The 19451-nt window shown below is 43.4% G+C and overlaps 1 protein-coding gene across 4 annotated transcripts in view; it reads right to left on the bottom strand.

Annotated features, from left to right (window-relative positions):
• The window catches only part of SCAF11 (SR-related CTD associated factor 11), an 88224-nt gene extending 69203 nt beyond the window's left edge, over positions 1–19021 (bottom strand). For all 4 annotated transcript variants that reach the window (XM_075551837.1, XM_075551839.1, XM_075551841.1 and 1 more), the window contains exon 1: positions 18775–19021. The gene's annotated coding sequence lies outside the window, so the exon portion shown is untranslated. The remainder of the gene's footprint in view (positions 1–18774) is intronic.
• Positions 19022–19451: the final 430 nt, after the last annotated feature.

Raw genomic sequence — 19451 nt, 5'->3', positions numbered from 1 at the left:
CCTGCATATCAAAGATTGTTAATGAGCCTACCTCCAATACTAATTTCTGTTCTTCTTCATATAGTTCATCTTCTCAGATTATTTGCCAAAATTAGAGACTTTTGAAGGAAAAGCCCAGTTCTCTTCCATTTTACATATATTCAGAGTGGTTCCTGAAATGCTTAACTTGGGGGCTGTGACGTAAGTTAGTGCAGCAGCAGAAGAGAGAACATCTGGAAGCAATAGAGGCCTGATGGAGACTAAAATGTTCCAGGGCAGGGACTATGTTTAACTCTTAGACCTAATTTTAAGTTGCCATCAATTCCAATTCATGGTGACTCCAAGTATGCGGAGTAGAACTGCTAAATAGGGGTACGGCTGAAACCTTTTAGAAGCAGACTGCCATCTAAAGTCCCTGTAGTGGGTTTGAACCACCAAGCTTTTAGTTGGTTGTGTAGTATTTAACCATTTGTGTCACCCAACAGACACAGGTATCAACAAACCTGGAACACAGGATTGTGGGAAGAGGAATGTCTATATTATGCACCATACTAAATATCTTGCCATGGCTTTCCATACCCTGGTGTGCATTTTAAGTTAAAAAAGGTAAGGAAACTGAAGTACAAACTAAGTGACCAATAAATGGTAACTATCAACTATGAGGCTTTTAAAATTCAAAACTAAGTGTGATTGATTCCAAATATTATATGCAAAATATGCCTGATTCATATTTTATCTTTCCATTAAAATTACAGGGAAGAATGACTATAATAATGTCTGTAAACTCTAAGGTGATGGAAAAATAAGATTATTTTATCAATAATAGAGATGTAAGAGCACGTTCAGCATATCAAACTGAAAGAACACAAGAAAAAATTCAAGTCTCAAGATACAATGTTGAAAGATTTTATGGCACAATATTGAAAGATTTGGGAAGCATCAAACAGAGAAGGAAAAAACACACAGAGTCATTCTACTATAAATAACTGGTCGACATTCCACTATTTCTGGAGGTAGCATATGAGCAAGAATAAATGGTACTGAAAGGGAAGAAGTTCAAACGGCACTGAAAGCATTAGCCAATAAGAAGCTCTAGGAACTGATGGAATACCAATTGAAATACTTCAACAAGGTGAAGCAGCACTGGAAGTATTACTCATCTATGCCAGGAAATTTGGACAACAGCACCAGGGTCAACTGACTAGAAGAGATCTATATTTGTACCCATTTCAAAGAATGGTGACCCAAAAGAATGCTCAAATTATAGACCAAATTATCATTGAAGCAAGTAAATGTTGATGAAGATACAACAACAATTACAGCAATACATTGGCAGGATGCTACCAAAGGTTCAGGCCAGATTCAGAAAAGGTTGTGGAACAAAGGATTTCGCTGTTGTCAAATGGATCTTGACTCAAAGCAGAGAAAGATGTTTACTTGTGTTTCACTGATTATGCCAAAGGATCCAACTGTGTGAACCATAACTAAGGATAGCCGTCAAAAGAATAGGAATTCCATAAAACTACTTTGTGCAAAAGCAGAGCCTGGACCTGGAACAAGAGGCAGTTGTACAAACAGAACACTGCATGGTTTTAAATCAGGATAGGTGTATGATAGGGTTGTGTCTTCTAAACAAACTTATTCTATCTGTATTCAGAGCAACTCATCAGAGAAACTGGATTACATGAAGAAGAATGTGGCATCAGGATTGAAGGAAGTCTTACTAACAACCTGCAACATGCAGATGACACAACTTTGCTTGCTGAAAGTGAAGAGGACCTGAAGCACTTGAAGATGATAAAGGATCACGGCCTTCCATAGGGATTACATTACAACTCAATGTAAAGAAAACCAAAATCCTATAATTGGACCAATGGGTAACATCATGCCAAATGGAGAAAGGGTTGAAGTTGTCCAGGATTTTCTTGAATCTACAACCAATCCACATGGAAGCAGCAACAGAGATATCAAACTATGCATTGCATTGGGTAGACACACTGCACAGACCTCTTTAGAGCACTGAAAAGCAAGGATGGCTACTTTGAAGGCTAGGGTGCACTGTGACCCAGAGACCGCAGTATTTTCAATCCACAAAGGCATATGGAAGGTGGGACAATGAATAAGGAAGACCAAATGTCAGGGGAGCCAGCCCCTAACAAATCATCACGGTCTGCTAGGCACAATTGTACAGCGAATAAGTAAATATTAAAGTCATAGAGAAATAGAGGGGAGAGAAGAGAGTAAAATGAAGGAGTCAGACACATTTCATAGTAGCATGCTCAACTCAGTTCCTCTTGGTGGTACAAGGCAGGAGAGCGAGCAGGAGAGAGGGGGAGGAGGAGAGAGGGGACAGGGGAGTGATGACTACTGGGAAGAGAGATCTCCTTATTACTAACCAAGGCTTATATATCTTTGGGGGGCATGCAAGCCCACTAATTACAGGTAAAGACACAGATTGTACTATAGGTAATAAGTAATGGGAGGGGGACAATCTCGGGGTATACACCCAATAGAAAGAGGAGGGATTAAGGGTATACATACTTTGACAAGATGGGCAAATCCTAGATTCATGAGGGTGGCCTAACCTTTATTGCCCTAGAGCTGGAGACTTTATTTAGCCTAAGCTTCCAGGGGAAGGAATCCATTGTCCTTAACCTCAGGGAGCGCGTCCCACCTGTGGTGGGACCAGACAGTAGTCTGAAGGCTGAATGCCTTCAGGGAGGAAATTTCTAAGCATCTGACTCCCACGGTGTGCTGGCAAACAGCCTCTAAGGTTTGGTATATCTTTGAGGGAGACAAAGCTGGGGGAAAGTCTTTTCTGTCCTACAACCCATGAAGAATCAATCTATGCATTTTGAGTTGTGGTGCTGGATAAGAGTAATAAAAGTATCATGGATTAGTAAAAGGACAAACTGCTCTATCTTGGAAGAAAGTGCTCCTTGGAGGCAGATGGTAAGAATTCATCGTACAAACTTTGGACATGTTGCCAGGAAGGACCAATCCCTGGAGAAGGACACCATGCTTCATAAAGTAGAAGGGTAGTGAAAAAGAGAAAGGCCCTCAATGAAATGGACTGACACAGTGGCTGCAAAATGGGCTCAAGCTTAGGAACATTATGAAGATGGCACAGGACCAGGCAACGTTTCATTCTGCTGTGCATAAGGTCACTATGGGTCATACCTGACTTAATAAGTGTCAAGAAGGATTAAATTTTTCAAAGTTCATACTATATTTGATCCAGGACTTTGAACCAGTTTTTGTTTTGTTTTTTAAGTCAAGCTGTGGCCAATACAGTGAAATCAGAACAGACTTTAATCTATAGACTTTTGACACACCAGAGTAATAACTAGAATGGGAGAGATTATGGGTCAAAGCATAGTGGAGAATCAGAAGAGGCACAGAAGAGCCTGATGGAAGTAAAGCTTAGATAATTGTCAGGACTGTGGAAAGCAACACAAAGTTCTTGGTCAGCTGTCATTGAGTCAGACAATACTTTCCAACATTGCCAATCTGGTTGTGATAAAATAGTTTCCACTTTCAATAAGGCAACATTGTTTCTAACTTTGCAAATCAAGAGTTTTGGTTGTGAACACACACGTTTTCTAGGAGGGAGATTAAGTTTCCTATTACAGTTATCATATTGGTACATCCAAGTTTTACAAATTCAGGTGTGTTTATTTTGCTGCTGATTCATGACTGAATCAGGAAGAGCCAATTTGAAGCTCTGATTTGATCATTCATTTTCATTTTTAAAATCTTTTATAAAAATAAGTATATTTAAAGAAACATGTCGATATTTTCCTTAAAAATAACTGAAAAATGCCAAGACTATCTGGAAGAGTCTAAAAGAAATGGTGTAGTTTGATTAAGGCTGGTGTCCACGTGGTGACCCAGATGTAGCAAGGAGGGCTCTGTAGGAAAAGAGCGCAGCAAGGGTATTGAGTCCATGTGGAATCCCACTTCTCTGAGAAGCTTGAGGTGAAGACTGTGTCCCAGCACAGTGTTAGAACTGAGGCAGAAGGCAAACAGTATACATACAAAATAAGAAGTGACAGTGGTTAATAGGAAATTTGGTCACACACAGGGGATGATCAAGTAAGTTAACTATATTAAGGATAAAAGAAGCCATGTTTCAGTAAGAGAAGTCAGAGAGACAGAGAGACAGAGAGACAGAGAGAGAGAGAGAATTAGAATCGTGTTATAGGAAACAGAAGGATTTCTCCCCAAATATATGCCAAACTTAGCTGCTTGCGAACGACTATACACTTGGAGGTCAGTAGGTCAGTTATTCTCCCTAAGGGTTATCAGCCATCTAGACCAAGCAGTTATGCCACACCACTGTTATGCCACAACAAATAGGACCCGGGGGCTCTCTGCTGCTCTGGCTGCTGGGCTCCCCCGAGGACCACCAAGGGGGACTGAGGTGAACATGATACCATGAATTGTGTTTGACTCCATGAATTCCAATCTCTCTTCTATCTCTCATGCTATGACTTTACTATAATCTTTACTTATTATTGCTGTACAATTGCACCTACCAGACCTATGATGATTTGTGGGGGACCCTCCTCACCCATACATATCGTGCAGATTAAAACTGGTATGAATTCATGGTTTTCTCTGTATGTTGCTTTATGCTTCTCCTTAGCTGTTAAGTGCCGTGGAGTTGGTTACGACTCATGATGACCCTATGTACAATAGAATGAAACAATACCTGCCCTGTGTCACCTTCACAATTTTTCTTATGTTTGAGCCCATCAATGTAGCCACTGTCATTGTCTTGTTGAAGGTCATCCTCTTTTTTCTGCCCCGCTTTTCTACTAAGCATGATGCCCTTCTTCAGGGATTATCTTCTGACATGTCCTAAGTACGTGATGAAGTCTTACCATCCTTGCATTCTGGCTGTCCTTCCAAAACAATTTGTTGGTTCTTTTGGCAGCACGACACTTTCAATAGTCTTCTCCAGCACCATCATTCACTTGTATCAATTCTTCTTTAGTCTTCCTTATTCAATGTCCAAGTTTCAATAGCATATGAGGCAATTGAAAATACCATGGCATGGGTGAGGCACACCTTAGTCCTCAAGGACTATCCTTGCTTTTCAAAATTCGAAAAGAGATCTCGTGCAGCAATTTTAACCAATGTAACCTCATCATTTGATCTCAACTGCTGCTTTCATTGACTGTGGTTCTAAAGCAAGAAAAAAAATCTTTTGATAATTTCCATCTTTTCTCCATTTATCATGATGTTACCTATTGGTTCAGTTAGGATTTGGGTCTTCTTTATATTGAGTTGCAATTCATACTGAAGGCTGAAATCCTTGATCTTCATCAGCAAGTGCTTCAGGTTCTCCTCACTTTCAGCAAGCAAGGTTGTGTCATCTGCATATTGCAATCCCGATGCCACGTTTTTCTTCATAAATTCCAGGTTCTCTGATGACATGCTCTGCACACAGACTGAATATGTATGGCAAGAGAATACAACCCTGAACCCTGACACACACCTATCCTGATTTGAAACCATGCAGTATTCCTTGTTCTGTTCACACAACTAGCTCTTGATCCATGGACAGGTGGATCATGAGCACAATGTAGTGTTAAGGGAATTTCATTTTTCTCAAGGCTATCCAGTTACGGTCCACACAGTCAAACAAATGCCTAGGCGTTTGTATTGTATGTATTGTCAATAAAATACAAATGAACATTTTTTCTGGCATTCTCCAATTTAAGCTAAGAGCCATCAGATGTCAGCAATGACAGACCTTATTCCGTGTCTTCTTCTGAATTTACCACTTGTCTGTCTGTCAGTGTATTGTACTGTGGTGGCTTGTGAGTTGCTGTGAGGCTTAAAGCTATGTCACTAGCATTACAGATGTCAGCAGGCTCACTCAAGGTGAACATGTTTCAGAAGCACAGCTTCCAGACTAAGAACGAACTATGAAGAAGGAATAGGTGGTCCACTTCTGAGGAATTAGCCATGGAAAACATTTGGACAGAATCTAAACATATCTCTCTCTATATATATATAGAAAACATAACATCCAAATATGTTGGTTCTCAGCACTCTTTTCTGATAAAAAGGAACAACTCTTTACAAAAATGTTTGATTCCAGGGCTCTTGACGGGAAAGTAAACAGTGATCAAGGAACATTTCTGTCACAAAGTAAAAAGCACTCAAAATTAAGTCAAAAGACAACATTAGCAGCAAAAATTCATCAATAAGGACACTAGCTTGAAGGGGTCAAATCTGGGACAAATTGAGAATAAATAGCACAACTTCAAAATACTTGTTTGCACAATTTGCAAAGTACTTATTAATTCTATGAAGGAAAGAGTAATGTTACACTGACGATATCTACGAGACATCAACTAAATCAAGCATCACAGTGCACATTAGTAATGAGAGAAATTATAAGCCATCCTATACGTTGCATGAGACTACAGTCTCATTACTGTGATATCCCCACCAAAATAATACATCATCTTAATCTAAACATGAGGAAATACCAGGCAAAGTTACAGAGATATTTTACAACAAAACTTAAAATCTTCCAAAGTGTCAAGTTCATGAGGAAGGCTACAAAAGTATTCTAGATTGAGTGCCTAAAAAGGTGTTACTTTTAAATGAAACACAACTCTGAACTTGATCCCTTGGTTACAAAGCAAATTACTGGGGAATTGGCAAGCTTGAGTGAGGTCTGAGGATCAGATGGTAGTAATAGCAATGATAATTTCCTGATTTTTGGTGGTTCTATTATATTTACATAGATCAAAGTCTTTGTTTGGAGAGATGAGACATCATTCCTGCAACTTTACTCTTAATTGGCCCCAGAAGAATTTACTTTAGAGGACAGCACTGAAGCTGCAGCTTGGGGAGAGGGACATGTCTGATCAGAGCACACGGGAGCAAATGAAGGGAGAGGTAGAAAGTGGTGCGCAAACTGGCCCACCAAACTTGGAGGACGATATCTCCACTCAGAACAGCCAAAGCAGAGTGGACCATAGGGCTGGCCCCACTAGGAGACACGACGTTCCTCACAGACCCTTGGCCTTACAAGGGACAACACTGCACTCAGTGTTGGCACTGACCCGGTCTGACCCCACCAAATGGAGGCAAAACCCTAAGGGTGCGTGGCAAAGCAGGGAGCTCCTGAAGGTGTGCAAAGGATAGACTTTGGGGCCAGGGCATGGTACCCCTTCGGATTCAACTGGAGGACACTCCTAGAGGTCAACAAACAGACCTTAAATTATTTACAGATTTTTCTTTTTGTTTAATTTTTGGGGTCATTTTGTTGTGTTTTCTTTTGTTGCTTTGTCTTGCTATGTCTTGTTTTTTTGTACATATTATTATCTCTTCAGGTCTAATTAGATAAGGTAGGCTGGATGAACCGTCTAGAGGAGAAAACAATGGGACCAATGGTTCCAGGAGGATATGGAAAAGGGGGAGGTGAGGGAAACGAGATAGTGTTGACCAATCCAGGGACAAGGGAACAACAAGTGATCAAAAATTAGTGGCAAGGAGGTTGTGAGAGGCCTGGTAGGGACTGATCAAGGGCAATGTAATGGAGAGAGAGATTACTGAAACCTAAATGAAGGCTAAGCATGATAGTGGGACAAAAGGAAAGAACTAGTAGGCAAAGGGCATTTATAGTGTTATAAATACAGGCATGTACATACGTTAGCATATTTATATATGCTGATGGGGAAATAGATCTACATGCATATATTGAAAGGTTTAGTATTAAGGCAGCAAATGGACAATACTTCCTCAATGCAAGAACACTTTGTTCTTATTAAATTGGGATACATACCTTCCCAACACGATCGCTAAAGACAAAACAAGTGCATAAGTAAAAATGGTGAAGTTGATGGTGCCCGGCTACAGCATCTGGAATCTTAAAGGCCTGAATGTAAACAAGAGGCCATCTAGCTCAGAAGCAACAAAGCCCACATAGAAGAAGCACACCAGCCTCTGTGACCAGGAGGTGTCAAAGGGATCAGCTATCAGGCATCAAAGAACAAAAAAAACCATATTATTGTAAATGAAGGGGAGTGCAAATTGGGGACCCAAGATCTGTATGTAGGCAACTGGACATCCCCTTACAAAAGGGTCTCGAGGAGGAGACAAGCCAGTCAGAGTGCAGTGTAGCAACGATGAAACATACAACTTTCTCTAATTCTTAAGTGTTTCCTCGCCCCCACTATCATGATTCCAATTCTACTTTACATATCTGGCAAGATCAGAGGATGTACACTGGTACAGATAGGAACCGGAAACACAGGGGATCCAGGACAGATAATCCCTTCAGGACCACTGGTGAGAGTAGCGATACCAGGAAGGTGGAGGGAGAGTGGGGTAGAAAGGGGGAGCAGACAGATTATAAAGACTTACATATAAGGTCCTCCCTGGTGGATGAACAACAGAGAAGTGGGTAAAGGGAGGGAGATGTTGGGCCGTGTAAGATATGACAAAATAATAAAAATTTATAAAGTATCAAGGGTTCATGATGGAGGTGGTTTCGGGGAGGCAGGGGGAAAATGAGGAGCTGATACCAAGGGTTTAAATAGAAAGCAACTGTCTTGAGAACGATGAGAGCAACAAATGTAAAATGTACTTGACATACAATGGGTGTATGTATAGATTGTGTTGAGTTGTATGAGCCCCCAATAAAATGATTTTAAAACAAGAGAAAAAGTTCTTGGCACAAAATCTGGAACTATGAAAAACTCTAAGAACCACATGATAATATCGATAGATGCAGAAAAAGCATTTGACAACATCCAACACCAATTCCTGTTTAAGACACTTGAGGAGATAGAATGGAAGGAAAGTTCCTGAAGACAATACAAGCTATATATGAAAAACCAACAGCCAACGTGGTAGTCAATGGAGAAAAGACTAACACAATCCCACTATAAAAGGGGACCAGACAAGGATACCACTTGTCCCCATTCTTATTTAATATCGTGCTGGAGGTTTTAGCTAACAGCATAAGGCAAAGAAGAGACACCAAAGGTATTCGTCAGGGGAGGAAGAGGTGAAATTATCGTTATTTGCAGATGATATGATTTTATATATGGAAAATCCCAAAAGTTCCACAAGGGGAGTACTGGAAGCAATAGAGGACTTTGGCAGAGTGACAGGATACAAGATCAACAAACAGAATTCCATCAGACTGTTAAACACATCGGATAAAACCACAGAAGAGGAGATCAAAAAGGAGGTACCCTTCACAATAAACCCAATACAAATTGAAATACCTAGGGATATATCTGACTAAAAGAACAAAAGATCCATATGGCGAGAACTACAGAACACTATTAAAGAAAACTAAGAGTAACCTCAACAAGTGGAAAGATATCCCATGCTCGTGGATTGGAAGACTCAATAGAGTCAAGATGTCCATTCTGCCAAAGTATTAGGGCCATCAATAAGGGAATTGGGACCACCTTGAGAACTTTGGCACAAGGAATACATAGGCTATCAGAAATAGGGAAGGACACAAACACAGAGGAGGCACCAATTGACAAATGAGATATACTAAAGATAAAACACCTGTGTACATCAAAAGAATTCACCAAGAGAGTAATAAGAGAGTTCACAGACTGGGAAAACATCTTTAGCAATGACACACCAGACAAAGGCCTTATTACTAAAATCTACAACATTCTGCTAGCTTCCAAAAAGAAAAAAAACTAACTGCCCACTTGAGAGGTGGGTAAAGGACTAGAACAGAAGTTTCACAGGGGCAGAAATCTGAATGGCCAACAAACATATGAGAAAATGTTCCCGATCTTTAACCATAAGAGAAATGCAAATTAAAACAACAATGAGGTACCACCTCACATCCTCAAAGGTAGCCCAATTCAAAAAAATCAGAAAGCAACAAGTGTTGTAGGGGCTGGGGAGACAGGAACTCTCATCCCCTGCTGGTGGACTTGTAAGTATGTACGACCACTATGAAAATGGACCTGGCGATATCTAAAACAGATGGAAATCGAGTTACCATATGACCCAGCAATCCCCCTACTGGGCATATAGCCAGAAGAGGCAAGAAACAAACCAAGGCCAGACATCTGTGCTCCAATGTTCATTGCGGCACAGTTCACAATTGCAAGGAGTTGGAAGCAACCCAAATTTCCATCAACTGACGGTTGGATTAAAAAAATGGTATATACATACAATGGAGTACTACGCATCGCTAAAAAGCAGTGATGACTGTATGAAGCACATAGCGGCATGGGAAGAACTGGAGGAAATCATGCTAAGCGAAGTAAGTCAGGCACAATTGGACAAGTACAACATGAACCCACTGAGGTAAGCATTTTTTAAAAAAAGCAAAAGGGGCATAGGGAAAAAGCTACTGAATACAAACATTCTTGGGTTGAGCACCATGTAGTATGGCAGGGACCAGATCAAATCCAGGGATGCACATGGTAGACAACTGGAAGGTGGTGGGGAAAGGGGAAAAAAAGGATGAAAATAAGGAAGAAATGGGTAGCAGGGGTGCGGGGCGCTAACCCACCCAAGGGGAGGGTATTGCTTACACCTCCACAGGGAAAGAGGGAGGAGACTTCAACCCAGTGCCCCAAGGTGTGAATGAAACATTCTGGCATGGAGTAGGAAACCAGTGGAGAGGTCTGGGGGGCTGGCCCCAATACAAAATACTAAGTGGATGCTTGCTCCTCCCCCCAGAAGAATTTATTTCAAAGGACGGCATTGAATCTGCAGCTCCGAGCACATGGGAGCAGATGAATGGGGAGGAGGAAAGAGTGGAGTACATCCTCGCCCACCAGGCCCTGTGGACCATGACCCCAATTAAGCAGCTAGTCCAGAGAGGACCACATTGCCAGCCCCACTATAAGACACGATGTCCCTCACTGACCCATGGCCCTGCGGGGGATAGCACCTGAGACACAATGTGGGGAATTGCGCCTGACCTGATCCCACCACACCGAAGTAAAGCACTGGGGGAGTGCAGCGGAACAAGTGAATGGAGCAGCAAGGTCCCCAGGGAACGCTGAAGGTGGACTTTAGGGCCAGGGTGTGGTGCCCCAACAGACTGGACTGGAAAACACTCCTAAAGACCAACAAATGATCCTTGAACTAACTACAAGCTTTTCTTTCTTGTGTTTTGTTTTGTTCTGTGTTAGTGGTTTGTTGCTGATGTTTTGCTGTATATTGTTGCTTGGGTTTGCTCTGTCTTGTTTTTGTGCATGTTATTATCTCCCCAGGTCTGTCTAAATAAAATAGGCTGGATGAACAATCTGGAAGCAAAACCGTTCCGGGGGGGAAATGGGATAGGGGGAGATGGGGGGTAAAGAAGTGGTGTTAACAAACCCAGGGACAAGGGAACAAGTGATCCAAATTTTGGTGGAGAGGTGGGTGTGGCAGGTCTTATAGGGCATGATCAAGGGTAATGTAATGAAGAGGCATTGCTGAAACCCAGGTGAGGTCGGAGCATGATAGTGGGAAGGGAGGAAAGTCAAGTTAAATAGAGGAAAGAGCTGGGAGGCAACGGGCATTTATAGAGGTCTGGACAAAAACATGTACATATGCAAATATATATATAGGAGGATGGGGAAATGGATCTATGTGCCTAGACTTATAGGTTTAGTATTAAGGTGGCGGAAGGACATTGGGCCTCTACTCAAGTACTCCCTCAATGCATGAATACTTTCTTCGATTAAATTGACATTCTATGATGCTCACCCTCCCGACACAACCGCTGAAGACAAAGCGGGTGAACAAGCAAATGTGGTGTAGAAAGCTGATGGTGCCCGGCTATCAAAAGATATAGCATCTGAGGTCTTAAAGGCTTGAAGATAAACAAGCGGCCATCTAGCTCAGAAGCAACAAAGCCCACATGGACGAACACACCTGCCTGTGTGATCACGTGGTTTTGAAGGGATCAGTATCAGGCATTAAAGAACAAAAAATCATATCATTGGGTGCACACCTCCATGATACGATCGCTGAGGACAAACGGGTGCATAAGCAAATGTGGGGAAGAAAGCTGATGGTGCCAGGCTATCAAAAGAGATAGCATCTGGGGTCTTAAAGGCTTGAAGGTAAACAAGTGGCCACCTAGCTCAGAAGCAACAAAGCCCACATGGAAGAAGCACACCACCCTATGCAATCACGAGGTGACAAAGGGATCAGGTATAAGCCATCATCAGAACAAAAAAATCTTACCATAGTGATGAAGGGGGAAGTACAGAGTAGAGACCCAAAGCCCATTTGTCGGCCACTGGACATCCCCTCACAGAGAGGTCTAGGGGAGAAGATGAGTCAGGGTGCGATGTAGCACCCATGAAGAATACAGCTTTCCTCAGTTCCTAAATGCTCCCCCACCCCCACTATCATAATCTGAATTCTACCTTACAAGTCTGGATAGAGCAGAGGATGTACACTGGTGCAGGTAGGAGCTAGAGGAACAGGGAATCCAGGGTGGGTGATACCTTCAGGACCTGGGGTGTGAGTGGCGATACTGGGAGGATAGAGGAAGAGTGGGTTGGAGAAAGAGAACCAATTACAAGGATCTACATGTGACTTCCTCCCTGGGGGACAGACAACAGAAAAGAGGGTGAAGGGAGACGTCGGATAGGGCAAGATATGACAAAATAATAATTTATAAATTATCAAGGGCTCATGAGGGAGAGGGGAGCGGGGAGGGAGGGGGAAAAAAAGAGGATCTGATGCCGGGGCATGAGTGGAGAGCAAATGCTTTGAAAATGATGAGGGCAATGAGTGTGTAGATGTTCTTTACACAATTGATTTATGTATGGATTGTGATAAAAGTTTTATGAGCCCCTAATAAAATGTTTAAAACAAACAAAAAATCTGGAATTAAAAGTTTCCGTTTGTTTGTTCTTTAATTGCCACAAAACTCATTTACAGCTCCAAAAGCTAGCAAATAACAGCACTCTTTTCAAATAAATATTTCTACCCTTTTTTATTTGAGATTCATAATGAACTCTGACTTATGTGTGTGTGTCATCATCCAATACAGTAGCCACTCTTCAGCTCCAGGTCACACTGGCCATAATTCATGCGCTCCACAGCCTCATGTTGGCTGTCAGCTACTCTCTTGGGCAAAACATCTACAGCATCACAAAAAGGTAACGAATAACTAAATGGGTAAGGAGTCAGACGGCCCGAAACATGCTCCAAGAGTGCATCACTTAATTTCTCTTATGTCTCAGACTAATTTTCTATACAAGGAGCTAATATATCTAACAATGCAACACTACTGGGAAAAAAAACAAATAATGTTATGTAGGTAGAAAATTTCATGACTTCATCTCAGTACTTCTGAATCCAGCTAGGCCAGTGTTTCTCAACCTGTGGGTCACGACCCTTTTGGGGGGTGGAATGACCCTTTCACAAGGGTTGCCTAAAACCACTGGAAAACACATATTTCCGATGGTCTTAGGAAACGAGATGCCACTCCTCTCTCTATCAGTCTCCAGGTAGGTCTGCCCACATGCAGATATGCCCACATAAGAGAACATGGCATGAAGACTATTACCCATGCTAGACCATGCTTCATGACAAAATTTCATTTATTTGTAATTAGAAATAAAGATTTCACAATATATAATTAGTTTTGTGATTAACCACAATCCTTGAATTATGTTCAATTTGTAACAATGAAAATATATCCTGCATATCAGATATTTACATAACAGTGAAGTAACAAAGAAAATAATTTTATGGTTGGGGGTCACCACAACATGAGGAGCTATATTAAAGGGTTGCGGCAGTAGGAATGTTGAGAACCACTGAGCTAGGCAACAAGAGCATCAATTTGAAAACAGGAAGCATACTGTCTTGCTTGCTCAACAGTCCAATGAACTCTGCTGTCAAATCCAATGAAAAATTTTCAGTTATCTTATTTGATTCTCAACAGCACTTGACCCTATTAACCTCTCTCCCTTTGAAGCACTCTTTTGTTTTCTGTAACATCACACTCACCTGACTTCTTTACAGTATTACCCACGTTCCTCCAGTACACTATGTCAGAGACTTTTTTTTTTTTTGAGAGACTCTTATAGTACCATTCTAGAACTCTTTTCGAAGTTATATTACCGGACAATTTCACCCATACTTTTTATTACCAAAACAGATGACTCCAATTTTCAGTTTCCAGTATATACCTATCTGTTAATTTTATAACTGTACTTCCACCTGAAAGTTCCAGAGGTGCCTGAAACCCATTATGTTGGTACCAAAAGAACTTGGCCCTAGTTGGGCACCACCATCAACCCAGCTGTCATCTTGAAAATTTCTCTCCTTTGCTTTCAATGCATGAGCTGAGATTTACTGATTTTAAGTCAACTTTTGCCTCTCCCCAGAGTTCTCATCCTAATTCAAGTTATCTTCATTTTTAATGGGCTACTCCAAATGCCTTCTACTCTACTCCCCCCTCACTACAACCCACTTCAAACCTAGTTCTTCCTCTGGAAAACTCTGTGATGGCGTTCAAATGACGTTTTATCAGATGTTATGCCTCTCTACATAGTTAAGCATCCTTAGCTACGGTTACATGCAAAAAATAAGTCTCTGGGTCACATACTGGTACATTTTTCTTTAAAAATGTGGGGCCCCAAACCAAACATACTGTATGGATATAAATGGCTATTTGTGCTACCTGAGGCTTGCGTGGTCTTGCCTCAAACCACAATTACTGTTCTTAATATATTTAAAATGGAAAGCATGCTAATTTATTAAATACTAAGCCCCTACGACAGACAGACATGTTGATCCAGCCACTAAAAGCACTCACCTGCTAACCAAAAACGTGGTGTTTGGATCTACCAACTGCTATGTAGGAGAAAGATGTGGCAGCCTACTTCCACAAAAACTACAGCCTTAGAAAAGCAACTTTATCCTGTCCTGTGAATAGAAATCAATGTGACAGCAGTGAGAGGAACAGACATGGGTCATCATGAGTGGAATGGACTGGATGGCAATAATGAGTTTGGTGTTTGTTTTCTGCTAACAGAATCCCTGGATGATGCAAATGGTTAAACACTTAGCTACTAACCAAAAGGCTGGTGATGAAATGTACAAAAGTTCCTTCAGAAGTTCTAGAGATTTACTTTTGAAAGATGACAGCCATTAAAAAGGGATGCAATGATGTGACTGTGGAACACATGTTGTCTGTATGGTTAGAACTGATTTATCCACAAGTGTTTTTAAAAACTAAAGGAGGGATTGGACCAGACATATCCTTAATGTGTCTCAGTTCATTTCCCATTCCCTTTTCTTTGACACATGCCAAATAAAATTTTGGTTTCTTCCCGAAAAAAAGAGTCAGGCATTGTTCAGGTGTTGGGGGATAAAACACTGACCCAGAGTTAATACACTTTAGTAAACTATTCAGTATGATGGAGAATGTCAAGAGCTACTGAGAAAAATGTGGCACTATAAAAAGGGGCAGGATATGTAGGGACAGGGGCCACTGTTTATTTATATAGAGAGCAGTCAAAGAAGAGTCCTGGTGCTAGAATGGTTAGTTACACACTTTGGACTGTGATTTGCAAGGTTGGCTGGTTGAAACCACCACCTGCTCTTCGGGAGAAAGATGGGGCTTTCTACTCTTGGAAACCCACAGGAGCAGTTCTACCCTGCTGTATGGTTGCTATGAGTCGCCAGCACTCAGGACTGTGAGTTTGGGAGTCAAAGCAGACCTTACTAGCATGATACAATGGGGCTGGAGAAAGAATAAGGATATGAAGTCAGAGTTCACATCACCAGGACGCTGCAGACCACAGGAAGGCTTAGCGAATTTACTGTGACAGAGGAAAGGGAATCCTTTGAGAAGAGAGGGGACATGATCTGATTTATAGTTTACCAGGATCACTCTGGTCTGTAGTTGAGACTATAGGTAAGCAAAGGTCAAACATGTTTGGAAGCTCTTTTGCAAACAAGAGATAACAGTGGTGTTATTATGTTTTAAACTTCTTGTGTATTAGGCGGTGTATTTTTTAATTTTATATTCAATTTATACATGTCTAACCCTATGGAAAGGCGTGCAACAGTTAAGTGCTTGATCACTAAAGGGAAAAACCACCACTGAGTCAATTCTGACTCATCTTGAACCTATAGAACAGGGTAGAACTACCCCTGTGGGTTTGAACTAATAAACTTTATTTTAGGGCAGCAGTACAATGCATAACCACACCACCACCAGGGCTTCTTAAAGGCAATAAAGGTGGGCCACACTCACTAGATGCTCCACAGGAGAAAGATACATTCCATTATGATCGGAAACCCCAATGGGAAGCTCTGCTCTGCCTTTAGAATCACTAATTTGGAATTGACTGTATGGCAACCGGTTAACCTTAAGGAGCACTGTTCTATTCAAACACAGGGTTTGACAGAAACTGTTTTGGATTTTTTTTAATTGGTAGAAATTCATAAAGCCACAACTTAGCAAAAAGAAAAAAACCTAAGAAAAGATAAGTAGAAATATATACTGGGCACTGTAATTCTGGGCTCCACTCATTGCTGGCAGTTATCACCTCTAAGATGCAAGACAGGAGCTAGAGTATTAACCTTTTCTTTGGGACACAGGATATAATTAAGAATCTGGGTTTTGCGTTTCCTTATTTCACTGGGGAAGGACAAGTTAGGACCTAATTTATGTCATTTAAAACGAGATTATGGCAGTTATGGCAGATTCACAATGAAAATCATTCTACAGCTCACTTCCATTTAATTATTTTTATATCTGCTACCCTCCTTAATTACAGTTTAGAACTCTATCTCACTGGCATATCTAAAAAGTTCAGTAACATATCATACTTTATTACTAAAAGATGCTATTGATAATCAGGATCACTTAATTGCACTGATTCACTGTATCTCTGCTGATTAACATCACAGCTTTTCAAGAAAATCTGTCCAGGGGTTGGCTGGTGCAGAAAGGATAATGCGGAGCTGAGCAACCCTTGAGGACCAATCTTAGCCCACCGGCTCCATCACCACCACACAAAGTTAGCTAGGAAAATAAAATTCCATCTTTCCCCAGGCACATCTTCGGGCTGCATATTTCAGTCAATTTCCCATATTCTACACCCCCCCCCCCATACTGAAGAATGTCTATAGCATAGGAGTACACTTAGAGAAAGCAAACATTCAACGCTTACCCCACAGAAGTCTTAAAATTTACTCAAATATTCCTAGACTATTTGGAAGCAAGACTAATGACTGTTAACATATTAACCAAAAAAGTTACAAAGTGCTGACACAGTAAAAACTGCTAGTTAAAAAAACCAACAACTCACACTGCACGAACACCATGCAAGTTCAGATTACCTTCGATAGCACAGGATAAGAGGAAAAAATATCTTCGAATTCTCATTTCGGCCCAACCATAATGAGTAACACACAAAAACATCAACGCCGCACAAACTTTAACTGCAGCGCTTGAACCAATAGCAATATAGCAAGATAAGCCAACGGCCACAGAAAATTATTTGTCTCTAAAAAGCCTCGACTATCAATCTTTTCCTACAATTACCAATGTAATACAAAACCATCAAATATTTATGAATGTTTTTTCTTCTATATTCTGTTGCTGAAGAAATCATATGCCATGAATTACATCGCGTATTTTATTTCAAACCGAACCAAACACCAACATCTACTAATCCACTAATGTGCTCTTTCCCCAAAATTTTGCGATACAAATTGCTAAGATCTTGTGAGAACCACGGAAGACTTAAGACCAGCTAATGCACCGCTAGCCAAAACACTATGCTAAAAACATCCTGATCAGCTGTGCTTAAATATCTTAAGTTCACTGGGAGCGTAAGAATGTCAGTCAAAATGAAATGAAAAACAAAACAAAACCGCTCTGCTCGCTTGCACCGTCTACACGGTACAGAAATATACTGGGGGGTATTTGAAAAACCCCAATTTCAGTCTGTGCAATGCCTCAAACCACTATTCTGAATCAGGCGTTGACATGTAAAAGGATTTTGAAAAACTACGTGTGGGTGGCAAGCCCGCCAGCCATCTGTAGGACATGAAGGCTCTTTGATGGGGTAAGATGCCCAGGTCTGGAGGGCGGCGACTGGCTCGGCTAAGTTTAGATCCCAGGGCCCTTTTGTTGTCAGCCCGGCGGCGGGTGGCACGCACCCGCCTCCCGGGCGGGTGGAAGAACCGCCTGAGACGCAGGCGCCGGGAGCCCACGGGGGCCCGGGAGCGCGCGGCGCGGACTCGGAGGTCACGGCGTAGTAAAGTTTGGTTTCACCAACGGGCTTGGACGCTATTGACAAAAGCAAAGTCTCCCAAGTCGGGCAGACGCGGGGGTCGGAGCGCGCCCGGAAGCCCGGCGGGACACGTTTCCACTGGAAAAGGGAGGTGAGGGCGGGGGGGGGGGGGAGCTGGAGCTTCTGGCGAGCTGGCCCTTGGCGGCCCCCGGACCCCCCCACCCCGGACCCCGCACCGGGCGGGGACAGGCTCCGCCGGCTGCGGTGGGTAGGCCACAAGAAGGAAATGGGACGGGGGCCGGCCGTGCGCTGCAGCCGGAGCCGGGCCTCGCCGGCCGAGGCGCGGGCAGAGCAGGGGGCCTCCCCGCCGCAGCCGCCCCACACTCGACAGGCGTCTCCAACTTTGCTCCGCGCGCAGGACGCCGCCTGGGCCGCGAGACATTCCAAAACTTTGTCCGCCGTCCCTCCCGCCCTGGGCCCGCTGCTACGCTCGGCGCCAGCGCCGCAGCCCCCGGGCTCGCGCCGACAGCTGCCCCCGCGCCTCCGCTCCCGGGGGGCGGCCCGTGTTTACCTCGGGCGGAGGTCCAGGCGATGGTTCCGGCGGCGGCCCCACCGCCGGCCCTCAGGTATCCGTCGCTCCGGCGCCCAAGTTCCCCTACATGGACTCCTTCGTTGGCTGGCTGTGGTTCTCGGGGCCACTGGGGCGCCCACTCGGCGGCCCAGGTCCGGCGGCGGCGCGGGGACGGGACCCGGGCTGCACTGCTCCGCGCGGCTTGCGCCACCGCTGCTCCCCTCCCCCCGCCTTGTCTGGCTTCCTCCCTCCCTCTGCCCCTCCCCGCGCGTCTCCTCCCTCCGCTCGCGCCGCTCAGCCCAGCGGCCACATGTCGGCGCGCTACGGTGACGACGGCGGCGACCGGGCCCGCCGCACTCCCGACTCGCTACTTCTGGCCCTGCGTACGCCTCCGCAGAGCTCGACGGCACCGCAGGGGGGCGCTGGCCAACCGCCGTCTGCGACAGGGGAACGTGGCGGGCGGAGTCACGTCACGCGGCTCGTTAGCAGAAGGGAGACGACAGCAAGCGGCGGGGGCTTCTGGGAAATACACCCCCCTCCTCCGCCCACGCTGCGGGCTGTGCGCATGCGCCGCCCCTGGAGCGTCCCGGGATGGCACTGCTTTCGCTGCGGTGCTGGCAAAGCCGCTGGGGACAATAAGGGAGGCCAGGCCCTGCAAGAACTGGATGCGGGAGGAA

The sequence above is a fragment of the Tenrec ecaudatus genome, chromosome 6 (genome assembly GCF_050624435.1).
Source record: "Tenrec ecaudatus isolate mTenEca1 chromosome 6, mTenEca1.hap1, whole genome shotgun sequence".
Classification (NCBI taxonomy): Eukaryota; Metazoa; Chordata; class Mammalia; order Afrosoricida; family Tenrecidae; genus Tenrec; species Tenrec ecaudatus.
The sequence above is the reverse complement of the archived record's forward strand: the minus strand, read 5'-3'. Positions and strand labels throughout refer to the sequence as shown.